The sequence below is a fragment of the Mobula birostris genome, chromosome 19, assembly GCF_030028105.1.
Source record: "Mobula birostris isolate sMobBir1 chromosome 19, sMobBir1.hap1, whole genome shotgun sequence".
Classification (NCBI taxonomy): Eukaryota; Metazoa; Chordata; class Chondrichthyes; order Myliobatiformes; family Myliobatidae; genus Mobula; species Mobula birostris.
Window position 1 is genome coordinate 31,562,043 of NC_092388.1, and position 19,903 is coordinate 31,581,945.

The 19,903-nt window shown below is 38.4% G+C and overlaps 1 protein-coding gene across 3 annotated transcripts in view; it reads right to left on the reverse strand.

The window, feature by feature from the left end:
* Window positions 1-19,903, reverse strand: part of LOC140212490 (uncharacterized) — a 58,112-nt gene that overhangs the window by 1,831 nt on the left and 36,378 nt on the right. The window contains exon 1 of one of the 3 annotated variants that reach the window (XM_072283360.1): window positions 5,921-6,096. The exons of the other annotated variants lie outside the window; for them this stretch is intronic. The gene's annotated coding sequence lies outside the window, so the exon portion shown is untranslated. Of the gene's footprint in view, window positions 1-5,920; window positions 6,097-19,903 lie in introns of those variants that run through there. 3 annotated transcript variants of the gene reach the window in all.

Sequence of the window (19,903 nt, forward strand, 5' to 3'; positions counted from 1 at the left end):
TCTATCTTTTGTATTTGCACAGTTTGTCTTTTGCACTTTGATTGTTTGCCTGCGTTATCTAGTGGAGTCTTTCATTGATTCTATTGTTTCTTGGATTTACTAAGTATGCCTGCAAGAAGGTGAATCACAAGGTTGTATAAGGTGACATTTATGTACTTTGATAATAAACTTATTTTGAACTTTGAAAAAAAGTCAACATCTTTTCTATCGTGCTCCCGGTTTATCTCTGATTTAAGTCCATTGGAACAAGGCTATCTTAAATCCTCCTTGTGTGGATGTATCAATGGTGGTCTCTTTACTAACCACACAGGTGTCACCAAGGGCTACGAGTTTTCTTAATCCCTTCTCTTAGATCCAGCTAGTGGAAACTTGGTTGCTTGTGAGGACAGATGTACCCCGCCCCCATTCCTGGGTCCAAGAAAATTCATGAGTCTTTCTTCCCCCAGATTCTGAGTCATCTCCGACAATTGCCTGGAATGGGCTGCCGGCAACAGTGGTGGAGGCGGATACGATGGGGTCTTTTAAGGGACTTTTGGATAGGTACATGGAGCTTAGAAAAATAGAGGACTATGGGTAAGCCTAGTAATTTCTAAGGTAGGGACACGTTCATCACAACTTTGTGGGCCGAAGGGCCTGAATTGTGCTGCAGGTTTTCTATGTTCTATGATTAGTGTACACAGAACTCTAAGAAGTTCCATCAATGAGGGGATTATTCAGGAAACCCCTCAAGTTAGCAAAAATTTGGACTGTTTCAAATCCACCCAATACAAAGGCCTTGGATATGTTGCTTAAAATGTCACAGCACTCAATCCCTCCTGATTCATCAGCAAGACACACACACAAGCTGACAGCTTTCATCCATAAAATTGTGCTTCCCTTGGTAACCCCTCTACTCTGAATTACTATATTCAGCAAAACACTCTAATTTTCTGTTTTTTTTTGAAAATCAGGCTGAAAATGCTTTATTTAGCCCCCTGTAATTGAGATTGCTAACATCTAATAGAGACTGATTAAAAATGGGAACTATTTTGATGAATAAATTGTCTTTTTCATATTTAAATTGCTTCGTTGCGACTTTATCTGAGACTACCAGTGTCTCCCAAAAGGGTGGCCTTGGGTGATATATAATAATAAGCTAAATTTGGATTGTCTCAATTTTCCAGGAAACACTAATATTTTTATCCTGCGGCACATAAGTAATATTTTTTTCTTTAGTCTCTCGCAGTTCCTGTTTCATTAATTGGTTGAAGATATGCTAGAAAATATAGCTTTAATCAGATTAGGTTTAAGCACGTATTGGAGTAACACTGAAGGCCAGCTAAAACATGTGAGAAAACAGCTATGTGCAGTTTTTTCTACAAAATTCACTTCCTGCTCTCAAAGTTTAGTCAAATATTTATGTTGAACATAACTCATTTCATACCACTATCCTGAAATTTGAAACGTGCATCAAGATGCGATCAGTTAAGACTCTCACACTTGTCTTTGGCCTCTGAATCTATAAGTCTGTAGTTTCAGTCCTGCTCCTGAGCCTTCTGCACAAAATTCTGGCCTAACACTTCACTGCTCTATTGAATGAGTACCACATGTTCAAAGATGTTGATCCAACACCTTACTTGCTGTCTCATGAGGCCAGAAGAATTCTGTTATTTTACTGAATTAAAATGGTGGCTTTAACCCTTCTAACTTCAATGCAAAACAATCTACAAAGGGGGCTGCAACTAGAAGCAACATTCTTTGGCATCAACAACCAAATACGAATGTTTCTTTCTTTAAATAAATTTGGTATTTACGGCACTCAACTTACATCCAAAAATGCACTTTAGTAGCCCCTTACCATGCACATTAGGCCTAAGGGCCTTCTTCCGTGTTGTAATAATCTATAACTTCATCTAAATGCAATTTCAATAACCTTTAACACAAGTTATTTTGCAGATACTGAAGATCCAGTGCAACACACATAAAATGATGGAGGAACTAAGGAGGTCAAGCAACATTTATGGAGAAGAATAATCAGTCAACGTTACATGCTGAGAGCCTTAAATTCTTGCCATTATTTATTATCAGCCCCATGAATGTGATTCATAACAAACAAATAACTATAGTTAAATAAGCTTCTCTGTTACTGTCTACTCACATAATCAGCTCATATTAACTTCTCCAAGTAGGGCAGAAGAGATAAAACCGAGTAAGGAGGTAAGTGACTTGCCATGCTTGAACCCTTTTCTCTTTTTAAAGCTTTGGATGTCAGGTGGACGAGTATCCCAGAATGGAGAGGCAGATCTGGCATGAACATAGTAAATCTGACTCCCACAAATGTAAATGAAAGACCAATTCAACATTTACTGTTCCCTACATGGATTTCCCAGAAGCGAAACAGCAGCAGGTGCTCCCAAAGCCAAGAGTAGCTTTTGCTATGCTCCTTGAGCGCCAAGGTCAGTAGACGAGTCCGGCAGGCCTTTGACTGCAACCTGCCTCAACCAGCAGACTCAGTCCATCAGCTGCAGATTTGCTTCAACAGATCATCACCGATCTTCACCAACCCCCCAAAGTAAATCCCAGTGATCACTCCATAGCCCACAAATACTCATCTCTTTCCAGGTCCTGATTCCAGGTCTCTCTCACTTAAGACTAATTCAACATTTGTTACTGAAATTTTTGCTGAAAGCCATCTTCTTTCACTAACCCCTTATCCCATTGATTTACCTATATCAACAGATGATCACTTTGTGCCTTGAATATACTCAACTTCATACCTTAAAAACCTACTTAGGTAGAGAATTACAAGATCTACTATCCCTGGATAAAGAAATTACTTTTCAGCTCCGCCATGAATAGCCAACCTCCTATCTTGAATCATGACCCTGATTCCAAGATATCTCAGCCTTGGGAACATCAAGCATACAATATTGAGCATATCAACTTGAAAAACCATTGCAGGAAGGCAGCATCCATCATCACCACCCAGGAAATGCTCTCTTTTCACTGCTACCATCAGGAAGAAGGTACAGGAGCCTCAAGACCCACACCACCAAGTTCAGGAACAGTTACTACCCCTCAACCATCAGGCTCTTCAACCAAAGGGGATAGCATCATCCAACTCATTTGCCCACAACCAATGGACGCACTTTCAAGGACTCTTCATCTCATGTTCTCAATATTTATTTCTTATTATTTCTTCTTTTTGCATTTGCACAGTTTGCTGTCTTCTGCACTCTGGCCAAGGTTGGACAGTCTTTCACTGATTCTGTTATAGTTATTATTCTATAGGTTTATTGATAATGCCCACAAGAAAATGAATCTTAGGGCTGTATATGGTGACATATGTGTACTTTGAAAATAAATTTACTTAGAATTTTGAACTTTGGAATCACCTTTCATTATTCCAAATTCAAGACATCATAACGCCAGGTACTTAATCTCACCTTGCACAACATAGTCTACACCCCAAGAATCAATCTAGTGAATCTTCATTGCACAAGCTCTATTGGAAGTATATTCTTCTTTAGGTACAGAAATCAGACTTTGGCACAATATTCCACAGAGATCTCTTCAGAACTCTAGATGATTGGTGCAAGTTATCTCTACTCTCATCCTGTACTCTTGAAATTTTCACAAAGCAAAGTCTCATTCCAGATTCTTGATAACAATGTCTCTCCTCTCCCAATCCATTCTCTCCCCACTGAATCACAGTCTCTGTCTGTTCTCCACCAAATGCAGCTTTACTGTCCCCACCCACTAACTCCTAATCACATCTGCCTCGTCTCCTTCCCAAGAAGGGAAGACTTAATTTCCTATTTCCTACTTCCTCCCAGACCCAATAAGAGGGTCTACTTGGCTCTCAACCAGGAAATGGAAGGAAACCCTCAATGATTGCCTGCAAAAATAATCCAAGTGCCTGGCCTTGTCAGGGGGTTTGGTTAAGTTAATTTGTCTTCCCATCTTCTCCTGTACATCAGGTCCATTTTATTTATTCTCCCTTTTCTAATTGTTTTCCTTCAGTGTCTCACCTAAATTGTGTCTTTGCTGAAAGAATGCTCGAGTGGAACTTGTCTCTTTACACTGCTTCGCCTACCCAATCATTTGTTGTGTGTTAGTGAGGCCAGTGATTAGCCACATATCACTGAAATATTAGATTTGGAAAATCAACCTATTCACACAACCAACTAGATTCATAGAAGAGTGCTTGGTCCTGGAACCTTGGCATTTCTACCCATCCTTACTGAAACCACCATCTTAGCTGCAGCATGACTTAATACAATTTGGAGAATAAATCTGGTCATGTGAAGAGGAATTTTTTAGTTCAGTGAATACAGTGTAGAGTAAATACAGCTGTATAGGGGAACAAAATTCGCTCTCTTACCTTTAAAAAGACAATACCATGCAGCCAAGTAGAGAAGTAAAAAATCATAAGAAGTCCTGCTTAAAAATACACTATGAGGATTTAGAAATAATATATTCAGAAAGCTGCTGACCCTTCTCCAAGGATGGAGAAAAGGGGTGGAACAAACAGTCGGTGCATTTAGTTCAGCACTAAAGAGCACAGAATTTGAAAATTCCTGTCTGAGTCACTCGAGAAGACAAAAGTCAACACCGTGCCTCGAATTTAAAAGTAAAAAATCAAGATTCTATATGATTAGAGTGGGATAGAATTTTATTCTGAGTTCAATCTGTCAGGTGGGCTTTGGAATAATGATTTCTTGAATCCTCCACTTTCCAAACTTGCTTTGATAAACTTTAAAGGAGGCAGTTTGTTTTGGAAATGGAGCAAACCACCCATCTATAGCCCATTTATGTTTGTAACATTGCAAGTTTCTGTGTGATGGTTTCAGTGTTTGACTAATAACAGCACTCATCAAGAGGATACATTTTGTACATCTGAATATTTTATTATCCCATGCCAATGTAAGCACTGCAAAAGCAGTGAGTATATATTGTCCAACTAATGACCCTCCAGAAGATGGTAGACAGCCACCTTCCTGAACTGCTCCAAAGTGTCCACTGGCAGTGCACAGTGGTATTACTACTTCAGGAGTTTGACAGGATGGGCCAGATCGCTTTGGAATTATTCATCTCCATATAATCACCACTCACGTCAGTATCTACCTAGTCCAAATACCAATGGCCTATCTCACAGGTCCTAGGGCTTCAGGGGCACGGGCCAACTAACTGCAAGCAATCCCATGACACGCAATAAAGCCCCACCCCAAGGCACCCCGAACAATTTTGATAGCTGAAAATGCCACACCCATGAATTTGATGAAAGCTAGTGCTGACAGGATTTACAAATACAGCTGAATATCTTTGATTTGCACACACTGCACACTCTGAAAGATTCAAACGGTCGCTCCTATGCACTGAAATGCAGTGAAAGGTACTAGCAACTGTTGCCCTGCTCAGTTAAGCCTCCGTGAAGTTTAAAGAGAAAAATAGGTTTCACACATCAAGCAACACGCACAAAATGCTGGAGGAACTCAGCAGGCCAGGCAGCATCTATGGAAAACAGTACGGTCAACATTTCGGGCTGAGACCCTTCAGCATAGATGTTGCCCGGCCTGCTGAGTTCCTCCAGCATTTTGCGTGTATTGCTTGGATTTCCAGCAATCTGCAGCTTTTCTCTTGGATTTCACACATCAAGGCTGTCTTCCTCATTTAACACGTTCATTAACAAGGTCATTTAAGACTATTAAAAACAAAATAACTACTAAAATATTTTTTAAATTAAAAAAACATCTAAAGAAACTTATAAATGGTTAAGATTTCAACGAAATATTAAACTTGCTTCATTTAAAAAAAAAGAGGAAACTGTTTTATCCCTTTGATTGCTTATCTTCATCTCAACACATTTTGCTCTCCAATATATTGTATGATATTATTAAGCAGTAAACAGCAACAGACTCATTAGAAAGCCAAAACATACCTTAGGAGTTGAAACGCTGAATCTTACCACAAATGCATTGATGTTTGGTAAACACAAAAACTTAAAGCAGTCTATAGATGGGGACTCTACCACACCCACAGCGATGGCCAAAGAACCGTACTGTTTCTACTCTCAACTCCACCAACACCAGCCCAGTGCAATGGCTGCTGCATTACACTGGTTTTGCTCATGTGACCAACAGCAAAAAGGAATTGTATCAGCACCCACATCCTGCCATAGCTATAGATTTTTTTTTCTTACCCAAAACACAGTGTTTACATACGTGCCGCCTGCTCACATTACAGAAGATGGCGTCAGTATCTAATTGGTTAAGTGTACGGACCATTCAGAGCTGCAGAAAGATTTGCACCCACTGTGCAGTCCAGAAGTTTCAATCTGCCGCCACTTTACATTGAAATGAAGTGAAAGCATTGACACTTTTTTTCTGGGCTGATTAGGCTTACTTGAGGCTTAAAGTGTAAAGGAAAAGGTGATTTCACCGTAACAAGGCTGCTTTCCTCTTTTAACAGAACTGACTTTGCATTTGTTTTTCAACTGACAGTGTGGAACTGATGAGTCCCTCCTAATGACAGAGTCCCACATGAAACCATCCCTGAGCTGAGAACATCCCCGATCCAGGAGATCTGGAGGTATAGGCGGAAGTGCACTTCTGTCAGAATAAATACTGAAGATCCAAACATGGAAGGAGTACTGAAAGGCAGTAGCAGGCTTAAAGAATTCTTCAGAAAAATGCAGTAAATGAACCTATCTATCTATTCATGTCTTCCATGGAACCAGCTTTCCGAATTCATCACCATCTTCAAAGCACCACCTTCTGCTGATTGAAGTATTGTAAGATAAAGGTTTCAGAATTGACTCAAAGCTCATAGTTTATTGGTCAGCAACGATTCCTACCTTCTTATATGATTGATTCCTGGCTACCTGCAGTAGATATGTCAATGGAAAGACACCACCATTGCCATTCCTACAAAATCCTCCAAATCAAACCAATGTCATTGACATTTCCTGGGCCAGCATGTGGAACACAGAAACCCCACTTACTCTCAGCTGGCTACGTTGTTACGGCTGTATCATCCACTGAAAGTTGCTAGATATCCAAAACAGACACTTTGCTTTTCAAACCTCAGTTGTGTGAGGCGATTGCTAGACAGACGGAAGGTTCAAGAATGTACTCAAATGTTCCTTGAAGAAGTTCCCTGCTGGGAGATTCTAGCCCATCGCCACTCAAAATAGAGAAGGAGCTTTCAGAGTGACACTGAAATCTTTGAAACCATACATCAAGAGCTCACAGTAAAAGTGCACTGCCTCACACATTATCCACCTATGTACTCCTTCAACCCCTCTTGCTACAACTGTGGAAGAGTCTGTGGTACCTGCAGTGACTTCATTAGCCATCTCTAAAACTATTAGTTTGAAATCCAAGCAAGTCATCCTTGATGACGAATGGCTGCCTAAGAAGATAATTTCTTATGTGGTGAATAATGATAACCAGTACTATATTCGATGTATACTGCTAGAAATTCAAGGATAACTTTCTTCCCAGAGACTTTCAGCATCAGCAACATCTCAAACGAAGAAAATCAAGTCAGCTGCTTCATAATTTGTTCCACCATGAGGAAGGTATGGAGGAAATTCAAACCACTGGCCCCATTTCCATTGTGCCACAGGTAGCCTGTTCATTTGAACTAGCTGGGATTTTAATGTACTGTGGGCAATTAGTTTCTTCTCCCATAATACTGTGCCTTAATTACTCCAAAAAGAGTATGAGCTATTAATTTGAGTTCAAATCATCTGTGGGCCTCCATTCCATAACCTAGAGGCAAGAGTGCAGTAAATATATCTGTGCTGTAACATTGCAATTAAATAATTCGATGAGTCTTCTTCAGAATAGGACTATCAAACTTTCCAGCAATGACCTTTTGCCACAGTCCCAGCACATCACCATTAATAACAATTTTCATGTATGTTTTACTACAGCAATTGATTGTATTCCAGATGCTGAGAATATTTTCTGAAAGCTAGTTTGCCTTTGCCAGTATCTCACGCTGAACTCTAAACCGCATAAGTGCAAGCATTCTGCAAATATAGTTACTTGCCAGCAGCAAAGCATAACTGAACACTTCCTGTCAGTTCTGTAAAACCCATCTACAACAGGAAGCAGAGCAAAGGATTCAAATCAATCAAATGACAAGAACCAGAAGCAAGTTTTATCAACTTGAAATAAAAGCTGAGCTAAAATGATTGTCCTGTAAATTCAAATGGGACACTAACAATGAGCCCACCTTTTCTGAGAAAGCTTACATTTTGTATTGATGTTATTGCACAATTCCTACTGCAAAAAAAAAGCTTTCAGTCAGAATCATGTTCAAAATAACTTGTGCAATTTTTCAGAAATAGTTTTGCAACTAACCCCCATGTACATTCATATTATGGAAGCCTACGCTGTCCAATGAAATTGCAACTCATTGGGCAACAGCTGAATCACAAGTTTCCGTGCTTAATCTGCAACGTACAATTTAAAATGGCATTGCACTACATCAGTGAATGAGGACATTGGTGTTGGATAAATTGATGAAGTAACAATTTGACCCCTATTGCTTCAGAGTAAGAATATACTGGTGGTTTCATTTCCACTGAATTCAACAGGAATGAATTTTAGAAATGGAGTTCAACACATGGTGTCCATTAGTACAAGTGACTGAAGATGAATGACTCCATTCCTAATACAGGGCATTAATTCAGTCCTTTCTAGTGGTCCAATTCTAAATACTTCAAGGGATAATTTGAAGGAGGCCCACAAGGATTTTCAGTGTCCCAGTCAGATTTTTATCCTTCATTATTAACAGATCAATCTTTGGTCCTACGACTACCTCATTCGCTAGGTGATGATGCTATCCTCACACCTGCAAATACATGAGACTTGCACAGACACTCCATCTTTCTCATCCTGTTCGAAGAGATGGAGGACAATTAGTTGTACTGGATATAGTACATTGCTTACCATACTCACACTGTTTTGCATGCATCATCATTATTTTTATAGTTTAAGTCTTTAATGTGTCATCAATTGCACTGAAACAATTCTGCCATTAAGGCGGTATATTAAGGCAGCCCATTGCCTCCATAAACGCAGCTCAATATGCCGAGTTTTCCCAGTAGTTCATATTCTGCGAGTGTACTGTGCTAAGCAGCCAGGGAGAAATATTTGGGTTAGGGTCTGGGTATAATCAAAGTCACTGGAGCTCTAAAATGAAGTCTCCACAATGAAAGCCAAAAATGTAACCAGACTGACCTTTATATACCTCAAAAGCACCCCATCCAGTTAAGACTGAGAACTTAGATTAATCATTGGTTCAAAGGAGCAGCTCAGGTTTTTGCTACTGTAGAACCTCAAATAATTTGCCACAGACACAACTCTATAATCTAACTAAATATATAATCCAGTTCTTGCATGCATACATGTGGAAACAAAAATCAAACCATTTTCTTATCAATTATATGTACTTGTTTTTAAGTATAATCAATTATCTGGTGAAGACTCTATAATTACCTGCACTTACGAGAAACCACAAGATAATTGCAGTCTGCTGCTCCACAGATCCCTAGACTGATATGCCCCAACCACTCAGTCCATTCCTCTCCCTGGAGAACACTTGAGGAGAAGCTTTGCCATTGACAATCTTGGCATTCCACTTGACCCTAAACCCCATCACCAAAGCCAGCTTTCATCGCTACAAACACAAGAGATTCTGCAGATGCTGGAAAACTTAAGCAACACATCCAAAATGCTAGAGGACCTCAACAAGCTCAGCAGCACCTGTGAAGGGGAATAAACAGTCAACAGTGCGAGAACACGAGGAAATCTGCAGATGCTGGAATTTCAAGCAACACACATAACAGTTGCCGGTGAACGCAGCAGGCCAGGCAGCATCTCTAGAAAGAGGTCCTGACAAAGGGTCTTGGCCCAAAACGTTGATTGTTTATTCACCTCCAAAGATGCTGCCTGACTGCATTCCTCCAGCTCTGTGTGTGACATTCATGTCTATGTCATCAACCATGCCTGCCTCTGCTGTTGAAATAATCACCCATAACTGTCCTCTCTAAACACAGTCATTCTAACACTGAGTTTGAAAACATTGTACTTCACCACTTTCACATGGGGTATCCATTAGACAATTGAGATGAATATTTAATTGAATTTACTTAAATAATTAAAATGAATTTTTAAAAGTTTTAATTCTTTATTTGTAATTTTTTTCCACTTTTAGTCACCTTTATAATGTTTTAATTTTATTTTTAATGCATTTGAATGTCAGTGACAGGCAAGCAAATCAGCGGCATTACCAAGCTGGCTATCAAATGTCCTTTTTCCATTAACTGCATAGGGAATATTTGTTCTGGCCTCACCATATAATGATTTGATTTTCAGGAAACCATGGAAGGAAGTGCTCGTGAGGGAATCGATTTAGAGTAAGTGCAGACTTAAAGAATAGGTGTGCAGAGATCAGGGTTGACTGGCTATGGGCTAAGGTACTATTATGTTGCCTGCTCTTAGCATAAAATAGAAAATCCAGGCAAAACTGGAACTCAAAAAATACCCACAGATTCCAGAGCTGGAACAGAAGAATAGAAAAATCAACATAATCAACATCCTTGAAAGCAAGATGTGAACAGAACCTGAGCAGATGCATCTATTATATCTGGAGAGTTACAATGAAATGACACTTAATACGAAGATTGTGTTAGTTAGTTATTAATTAATACAGTGTGAAGTAGGCCCTTCCGGCACTTCGAACCACACTGCCTAATCTTCCAATGACCAATTAATCTTCCCGGTGCGCCTTTGCACTGTTGGAGGGAACCAGAGCACCCGAGGAAAACCCATGCATTCCACAGGAAGGAAGTACAGAAACCCCTTACAGAACAGCGCCAGAGTTGAACTCTGAACTCCAGAGTGCCCCAAGCGGTAATAGCATCTCGCTAACTGCTACGGTACTGTGGTGTCATATGACCAGTGATATTATGTTGGATTATGGTGCTAGGGTGTTGCAACAATGTGATATTTCCTGTTAGCTTATTTATTCAGTCCACAGACACTACATGGTGTGCACATCCTCAATCAGCTAATGAAAATTTTGACTAGTAGTCCTCTTCCTAGTCTTTCCTTGATTTGTACTTCAGCCTATTACCCGAGCTCATACAGGCATGAGATGGAGAAAAACAAATTGCCTTATTTGAATGACCTGACAATTCATTGTTCCTTTCAAGCAAAGACCAATTACAAGATCATGTTTTTACTCAGAGGTGCAACAACAGTTGTTACAGGATTTGATGTTTACTTCGCTTTCTTTGTCCTCGTGGCTCTGCATGAAATATGAGTGAGTGGTTTGAAGCCTGAAGAGAAAGCTGCAGCAAGACCGGGGTCACTTCTTTTAGAGTAGCTAAGTATTTCTTTCCAACTATTTTGAATCTGATGGTGATGAATCAGCGTCCCTTTGCGCTTCAGATTTAAAAGCTTCATCGTCTGCCAGCAATTCTGAGTGACCACTATTGCTGGGCCAAAGAACAAGAAACCCAGCATGTACAGATATTCCCAACATTTACAACTAATTATAAGCCACAGCAGTGCAGAAGAGCATTAAAGCTAACCAGCACTTCCAGCTAAAAGTCACAAAGCTAAAAATTCAAAGTAAATTTATGATCAAAGTACACATACGTCACCATACACAATCCTGAGATTCATTTTCTTGCGGGCATACTTAATAAACCAAATAGCCATAATAGAACAATGAATGACCGCACCGATGAACAACAAGTGTGCAAAAGACAAGCTGTGCAAATGCAAAATAAAGAAAAGTAATAATAATAAAAAAAATATAAGCAGTAAGTATCAAGAACATGAGACGAAAAGTCCTTGAAAGTGAGTCCAAGGGTTTGGGAACAGTTCAGAGATGTGACAAGTGAAGTTGTGTGTAGGTATCCCATCTGGTTCAAGAGCCCGATGATTGAGGGGTAATAACTGCTCCTGAACCTGGTGGTGTGAGTCCTGAAGCTTCTGTTCTTCCTGATGGCAGCAGGGCGAAAAGAGCATGCCCTAGATGGTGGGGGCCCCTGATGATGAATATTGCTTTCCTGTGACAACAATCCTTGTTGATGTGTTCAAACATGGGGAGAGTTTTACCCATAATGGACTGGCCATATCCATTACTTTTTACAGGATTTTTCATTCAAGGGCATTGGTGTTCCCATGCGAGGCTGTGATGCATCCAGTCAATATACTTTCCACCACACAACTATAGAAGTTTGTCAAATTTTTAGGTGTCAAGCCGAATCTTCACAAACTCCTAAGGAAGTAGATCCATAATCGCACTTATGTGCTGGGCATAGGACCAGTCCTCTAAAAAGGTAACACCAATGAATTTAAAGTTTCTTATCCACTCCACCTCTGATCCCAATGAAGACTGGCTCATGAACTTCTGATTTCCTTCTCCCAAAGACAATAATCAGCTCTTTGATCTTACTGATATTGAGTAAGAGGTTGATGTTATGGCCAGACTCAGCCAGGCTTTCATCACCACCGCAAATAACCAATAGATTTCTCCTTGCCATTTTTCCTGTCAATTCCAGATCCACTAAATCTGCGTACAAGCTACATCTTTCCTTACGAGGGTTCACAAAATGAAAGGTATTCTCAAATTTTACATGACATCAATTAACAATACACATCTTGCTTTCAGTATTATGATTATCATCAAAAAAAAATGGAGCTCAGAGACTCCTTAACTAGCTTTGGGCATGATCACTGGGTTATCATGGCCAACTGCAAAAGTAATCCAAAGTACAGGCGAATCAATTTTTTTTTAAAACATGAACTCTATAAGAAAGCATGGGTTGATATGAACCTGGCCCATTTTTCTTCAGAAATTAGGACTGAAATAACAGATAAACTGATTTTCTACTAAAATGCCACTTCCCTGCATTATTTCCTTATCTATGTTCCCCTTAATTTCCAGAAATCGATCCGATCAGCTCAGAAAGAACTCAATAAATGAGCATCCATGGCACTGTTTGTTAGAGAATTTCAAAACTTAGCTATCTTCTGTATGATTAAATTTCTCTTCACTTCAGTCCTAAGAATTTTACCCCTTACTCGGAGACTGACCACTGGTTCTTGACTCCTTAACCAGGGGACACATCTTCCCTAAATCTACCTTGTTGAAAGTCCTGTCAGAACTTCCAAAGAGATCATCCCATACTAAATGGTTCCTCATACAGAAAAACCTTCCATCCCAGGAGCTAGTCTGGTGGTCTTCACTGCCCTTCCTCTATGGTGAGTCTGGCAAGAAATGTGTTATTGAGGTTAGATTGAATGAAGCAACTTTAATAAATCATAAGAAAATACATTTTGAATTTTGGTGAAATGTCTGGAGTTTCATATTTTATTATGACAAATGAGGCAGCCATTCCACTCATTAATGTATGCTAGCTCACAGAACATTCTTATTAATCCCGTCCCCCTACTAAGTTCACCAACCTTATTTGTTTTTTTTACCTTTCAAGCTCATTAACTCCATTGGCCAGCTGCCTTTGGATAACTTATAACAGCCAATTAAACTACCAACCAACATATTTTGGGAAGGAACCAGGTCAATCAGGGGAATGAAGGGCAGACTCCACCCAGGTGGCACAATAATAATGTTTGCCCTGGTGAAAATTCCTTCCTCATCAACAGAAAGATGATACTTGCAAATAGTGTGGAGCTACAAGTAAAGCACAAGCCATCTTTTGAGATATCTACAGTTCTTTCAATATTAAATTGCCAGGAATATATCATATGCCCTGGAACTGACTTGAAAAACAAATCTAAGGATTTTAGTGTGAGTAATAATCTGCTCAAAGTTTGCTTGGTTTACAAAGGTAGTCAAGTCTGGGAGCTCAGAGATTTACCCAATTTAACTCACTAAAAATGTAATTACCCCAATTTTCCATTTTTATATGCAGATAATCAATGAACACCTTTATTTGACTACAATAAAAAGTGGACAACCTTACAACTACTACCAAGCAGTCATATAACACAGGCAGTGAGCAAGATTGCCACATACCTAGTTAGCCAGCTGGTGGGTAAAACCGTGAAAGATAATGGACAGCACTTCACAGACAAATAGACCATACACTTTGGCTAGTGAACAAAATTTCATCTGGCTACTTCTAAAAAAGACTTACTATATCATCTTTCACAACCTCAATATTCTCCAAAGGACTTACAGCTATTAAAGTACCATTCACGGTATTTTGTTATAATTGTTTTAATGAAGAGATGCAGCAGTTACTTTCATCTGAAAAGGTTCAACAAACAGCTGTAAGAAATTTACTATATAATCCATGTTCATGTGCTGGCAAAGGAATGAATATTAGTAAAGGTATGTTTTAGAGCTCTGCAGTGAATAGTACCATGGAATCTTTTAAATCCATCTAAGAAAGTATAAGGGAGTATCAATTGAATCTCTTATCCAAAGCAACAGTGCACCACAAACTAAAGTCCCTGAAGTGAGACAAGCACCTACTCAGTGCTACAGGAATTAGATTCTATTACACTGAGACACAGCTAAATCAGCAAAGGTCATAAATGGACCAAGTGATTTAAAATTGCATTTGGAAAACAAAACCTAAAAACTTTGTTCAAAGAAGCTTTCAACTTGTTGTGGATTTGTTCCTCACGCCTAATATACGTAGTCAAGAAAAAAAGTCTTGGCTTTTCTCCCTGTATTTTTATTTTTGGCTTGTTCACAAAAAGAGTTTCAGTCTGCTTGTTCTAAGCTATTTTTGGACATGATACTTCTTCTAGAGTAATTTTAGTTCCCAGAAATAAAGCACACCTGAGGACATGTGGGTCAGGGAGAAGAACTGTGACTTGATCCCAGTAGGGGTGAGCATGTGGGTGGGGGAGTTGCTGATGTAGGGAAAGGTTAACCCACAAACCTTATGTTTCTGCCTTATGCAAGATCCCTAACAGGACCTGCTGTTTTGTAGATAACCTGGAAAAGTCCCAAGTTATCTCAGAGATTTCAGTAAAACTAACAGCTGCATCCAACCTTCCTAAAGTCAGAAAAATGAAAAAAAATCCAACAAAGTTAATATTCCCATACACTAGCTACAGTGAATTATGATTTTTTTCCTGAATTCTGTGAGCTCAATAGGATGGGCGTAATTTCACAACTAGGTACCTTGGTTTGCCATGGTTTATAATGAGAAACTAGTTTTCAAATGCTGGTGTGTACCAAAAATATTTTCTAGCCTTTATGGTGGCAAATTCTGAAGTGACATTATATCTCATAACAATAGGGATAATAGCCTGTTAAAATATTTTTATTTCTCAGATAGATAGAACTGTGATGAAATTTTATTGGATTTATTGGAAAGTTTTATAACATCCTTTATGTATGCTTGCATATTTTATTTCTCTGAATACAACTTCAGGCATTTTATAAGATCTGAGGAGTCAGAATGCTTGCTTTTATTAGTCGAGGCATTAAGTTCAAATATCAAGAAGTTCTGTTGCAGCGTTTTAAAGCTTTAGTTATGCCCCATCTGGAATACTGCATACAGTTCTGGTCACCCCATTATTGGATAGATTTTGAGGCTTTAGAGAGGATACCAAAGAGGTTTATCAGGATGCTGCCTGATTTAGAAGGTATGTGCTGTAACAGGAGGATTTGATTATGAACTTAATTATCTGTTCCTGTGCTATACCGTTCTAAGTTTTATGTTCTAATCAAATTAGAACTCTAATGTTTTAAAGAAAATGACACAGAAAATTGCTGCTAAATGCCCTGCAGGGGTTAGACAGCATAATTCACTGAAGGAGTATTTGTACAGAAACATGGCAATGGAAGGAGGTCACTGAACCCCTCAAACACACTTTACCATTCATGAGGTCATGGCTTCTCCGTGACTATTCTTCATATAGTCATCTTTCCACCAAGTATGTTTAAATATTCTGCTAACTAAGGAAGAAAAACAATAAACTCAGATTTACAATTATCAACTGACCCAGTGATGCTGAGAAAATAGTTTCCTGGTATCATTTCTGGAAGACTGTGCTCAAATTTTTGAATGATGACCCTGGTTCTAAGTTGTTCATATTTATCCTATCAGTTCCTCAAGGTATTCTGAAAACATTAATCAAATTATTCTTTAATTGTCTACAGTACTGTACGAACATCTTAGGCTCTCTAGATTTTTTAGATAGCTTCAGATGGTATGGCCTCTGTGCAGCCCTGATCTCAACATCATCAAAGCTGTCTGGGATTACTTGGAAGCGAGATAGCCAAAGTCTGTTGAAGAACTGTGGCAAGTTCTCCAACATGGTTGGAACAGAAGATTTTCTCATCAAACAGTTTTAAAGGCAAAGGGTGGTAACAACAAATATTGATTTGATTTAGTTTTTTACTGTTTACTGTTCTTCACAGTAATGCTTTTCATATTTAAAACTTTTCACTTCATTATTTTTGAAGGCATTTTCACTTTACAGATTTTTTTTACATGTCCCTAGGACTTTTGAACAGAAGTGTACATTACACAGGGGATTGAACGTAGAACATTACAGTACAGTAAAGGCTCTTTGGCCTACAACATCACGCCAACCTTTTATCCTACTCTAAGATCAATCTATTGCTTCCCTCCAACATAGCCCTTCTTTTTCCTCTCATCCATGTGCCTATCTAAATGTCTCTTAAATGTCCCTGATATATCTGCTTCTACCACTACCCTGGCAGCACATTCCACACACCCACCTCTCTCTGTGTAAAAAAATACCTGACATCCACCTTAAAGTTATGCCACCTTATATAAGCCATCAGCCAGTATACAATTCAAGTTTGTGTAAGCTCTCCTTGGAATTTAACCCCTGGAGTCTAAATATTATTCTGGTAAATTATATGATTAAATGTTTTCTGTACACAAGATTTATAACAAGCAAGTACATTCTCTTGTCTCTTACTTTAGTCACCTTACAAAAGATTCTATTAGATTCATCACCCTTCACAAATCCTCTCTGCTTCTCTCTGATCAATGTGTTCAGGCACTCTTGACTTATAGCGACACTAGTAATTTCCCAAGATAGATGTTAGGCTAGCTGCTCTATAAATCCTTGACACCACTCTCTCACTTTACAGGAATCGTGTTACAGTTTAAATGAAAGTTGTAAGTTTAGATCATCAATGAGCATTACCGCACTGACATCATCAACAAAACAGAGAGAGGCGGGACACTAGAGCTGAAAGAGGGCAAAGGAGAAGGTCGCTTTGAAGGAAAGCTCTTGGAAGAGTGGAATTCAAACTCATTTTCTTCCATCTGTAACCAGCGTGGATAACTTCACTGTTCTCAACTCTGAGCTGATTCCACAACCTATGGAGCTTCTTTCAAGGATTCTACAACTCATGTTCTCAGTATTATTTATTTACTTAGGTATTTTTAATTTGCACAGTTTGTCATGCTCTCTTCTTGCTACCAGCATTAGGAAGAAGGAATCGGAGCCTCAGGACTGTTCCCTACCAGGTTCAGGAACAGTTACAAGCCCTTTTTCATTCACCCTCACTTGCCGCATTACTGAACTGTTCCCACAAACTATGTACTCACTTTCAGGGACTTTTCTTCTCATGTTTTCAATATTTATTGTTTATTATTTATTATTATTTATTTTGTATTTACATATTGGTTGTTTATCTGTCCTGTTGGGGGCAGTCTTTCATTCTATAATAGTTCTTGGATTTACTGAGTATTCCTACAAGAAAACAAATTTCACGGTTGTATATGGTTTCATACATTTACTTTGCTAATATATATATTTTGAACTTTGTCTTTTACACATTGGTTGGTTGATTGTCAGCTTTTATTTGTGTTTAGTTTTCCATTAACTCTATTGTACTTACTTGTTCTACTGTGAATGCCTGTAAGAAAATGAATCTCAAGGCAGTATACAGTGACATATGCATACCACGATAAGAAATTTACCTTGACACTGAAATAGCAATGCAGTAACAAATGTGTGCTTAACTCTGCAGTTGAAATACAATGCCAATGACCTGCACCAGAATTGAATTTTTGTACACGGTATTCAGAACTCAGACTTGCCAGAGTGCATGCTTACCGCATACAACAGTGGACACAAATAAAACACAAAAGGAACATGAGCTTTATGAAGAATTCAGCTGTTCAGTTCAGAAAAAAACAGCTAAGAAATGAGGAAGTTAAATTTTGCACAGCAAGTGTTAAAAAGATATTTTAATATCCATATTAGTATACATCTACTACAACACAGGGACTTGATGTGAAATTCTATCCAATAACATGATGCAATCAAGCGGAGTCTTCCAGATTGCAAAAACGATTATGTGGAAAGCATCCTATGACAGGAAGGTATCCTGTATCATTGCTTCAATTCAGTGGACAGAGGACAAGACCAGAAAAGGATGAATTGAGGACCTGAAGTATTCAACTGAGGATGGCGGAAGAAATTTTTAAAAATCTGACTAAGAGCATATATACAATAAACTGTGGCATCTAATTTGGATTATTAGAATTTATTATTGCTCATTTTGTGATATTTATTGCAAATAATTATTAACAATTATATTATAAATAATGAATCATAATGCAAAGTGCAGAACAGTATACATAACTGAATCCAATTACTATTTCTTTGATAGACAATCAAACTTCTTTTATGTTATCAGTAAACAATGGTTAAAATAGTGTTCTCACAATTATTTACTTAGCTCTAAAACGGACTCATCTTTGCTTTGATCGCTGAATAGTTTAGGAAATTGCTGAAAAGTCTGGGTGATTTTTATACTCCATCTAGCTACAGGAAGCCAGTTTGAAAGAGAAGGAACAGCTAAAAATAAAAAAAACTACAAAATGATCTCATGTTCTTATCTTACAAACAATTTTTTTTCTAAATGACAGGCAACAAGACAACACAAAAAGAATTCAGAACTCTTCCTTAAATATGGACATTGACTTGATGATTTAACTGATCAATTAGGTCCTCAATTGATAACATGGCAACATTAATCTTAGTGGAAAAGTTTTTGCTAAAGGCCGAACACTGAGATAGGAAGACTTTCTACACACAATCTTGCCTTGGACTGCCCTTTCTGAAGCACTGTCACACCAGATTGACCTGGAAGCTAGACTGAAGTGAATTTCCTTTCATTAAAAGATTTTAATGTGAAACTCAATATGAAGAATGAGGCTAAATTTTGCACCAGCATCCAAATTCAATCTGATATACATATAAAAGCTTAATATTCAATGGCATCATCCTAAAACACGGCTGTAAATTTCTCCAGAGAACTGAAGATATATGTTACAGAGAAAATATTGGAATGATGATAAATGTGTTAGTGAGAGAACAACGGCAGAAGGCCAGCTCATACTGTTAAGTAGAAAAAAAATTGCAATATATTTAATCAGATGAACAAGGCAGAGGTTTAAGGTTCAAATGCCAGAACATGATATGGGAGACAGCCATTCAACAACTGATCCAATACAGCGTTTTAATGGAAGATACATTATGTTTGAAGGTCATATGATCTCACTTTGTGAATTATTTTCTAAAAGGACATTCCAAGGTTAAAACAAAAATAAAGATATGTCTGCTAATATATTTTCTAATATTGGAAGTGTCATCATAATTTAGGTTGAAGTAATGATTTGCATTATTAAAATAAGGAGATTGCTCAGTGAACAACCTGGGAGTTGTTTCAGAGCCAAGTACTTACACCATATACATTGTTTGCCATCACAAACATTGTTCATTGCTCAACAAGTATTCTGATTCTACAGACAACAATCATCCAGAAAAAAGTGCACTTAAGGAGGTTTTTGTTTTGCTTGGAAGCAAAGTACAAATCAGATTCAGTATTTTGTGGGAGGACAAGTGTTGAAAGTTTATGA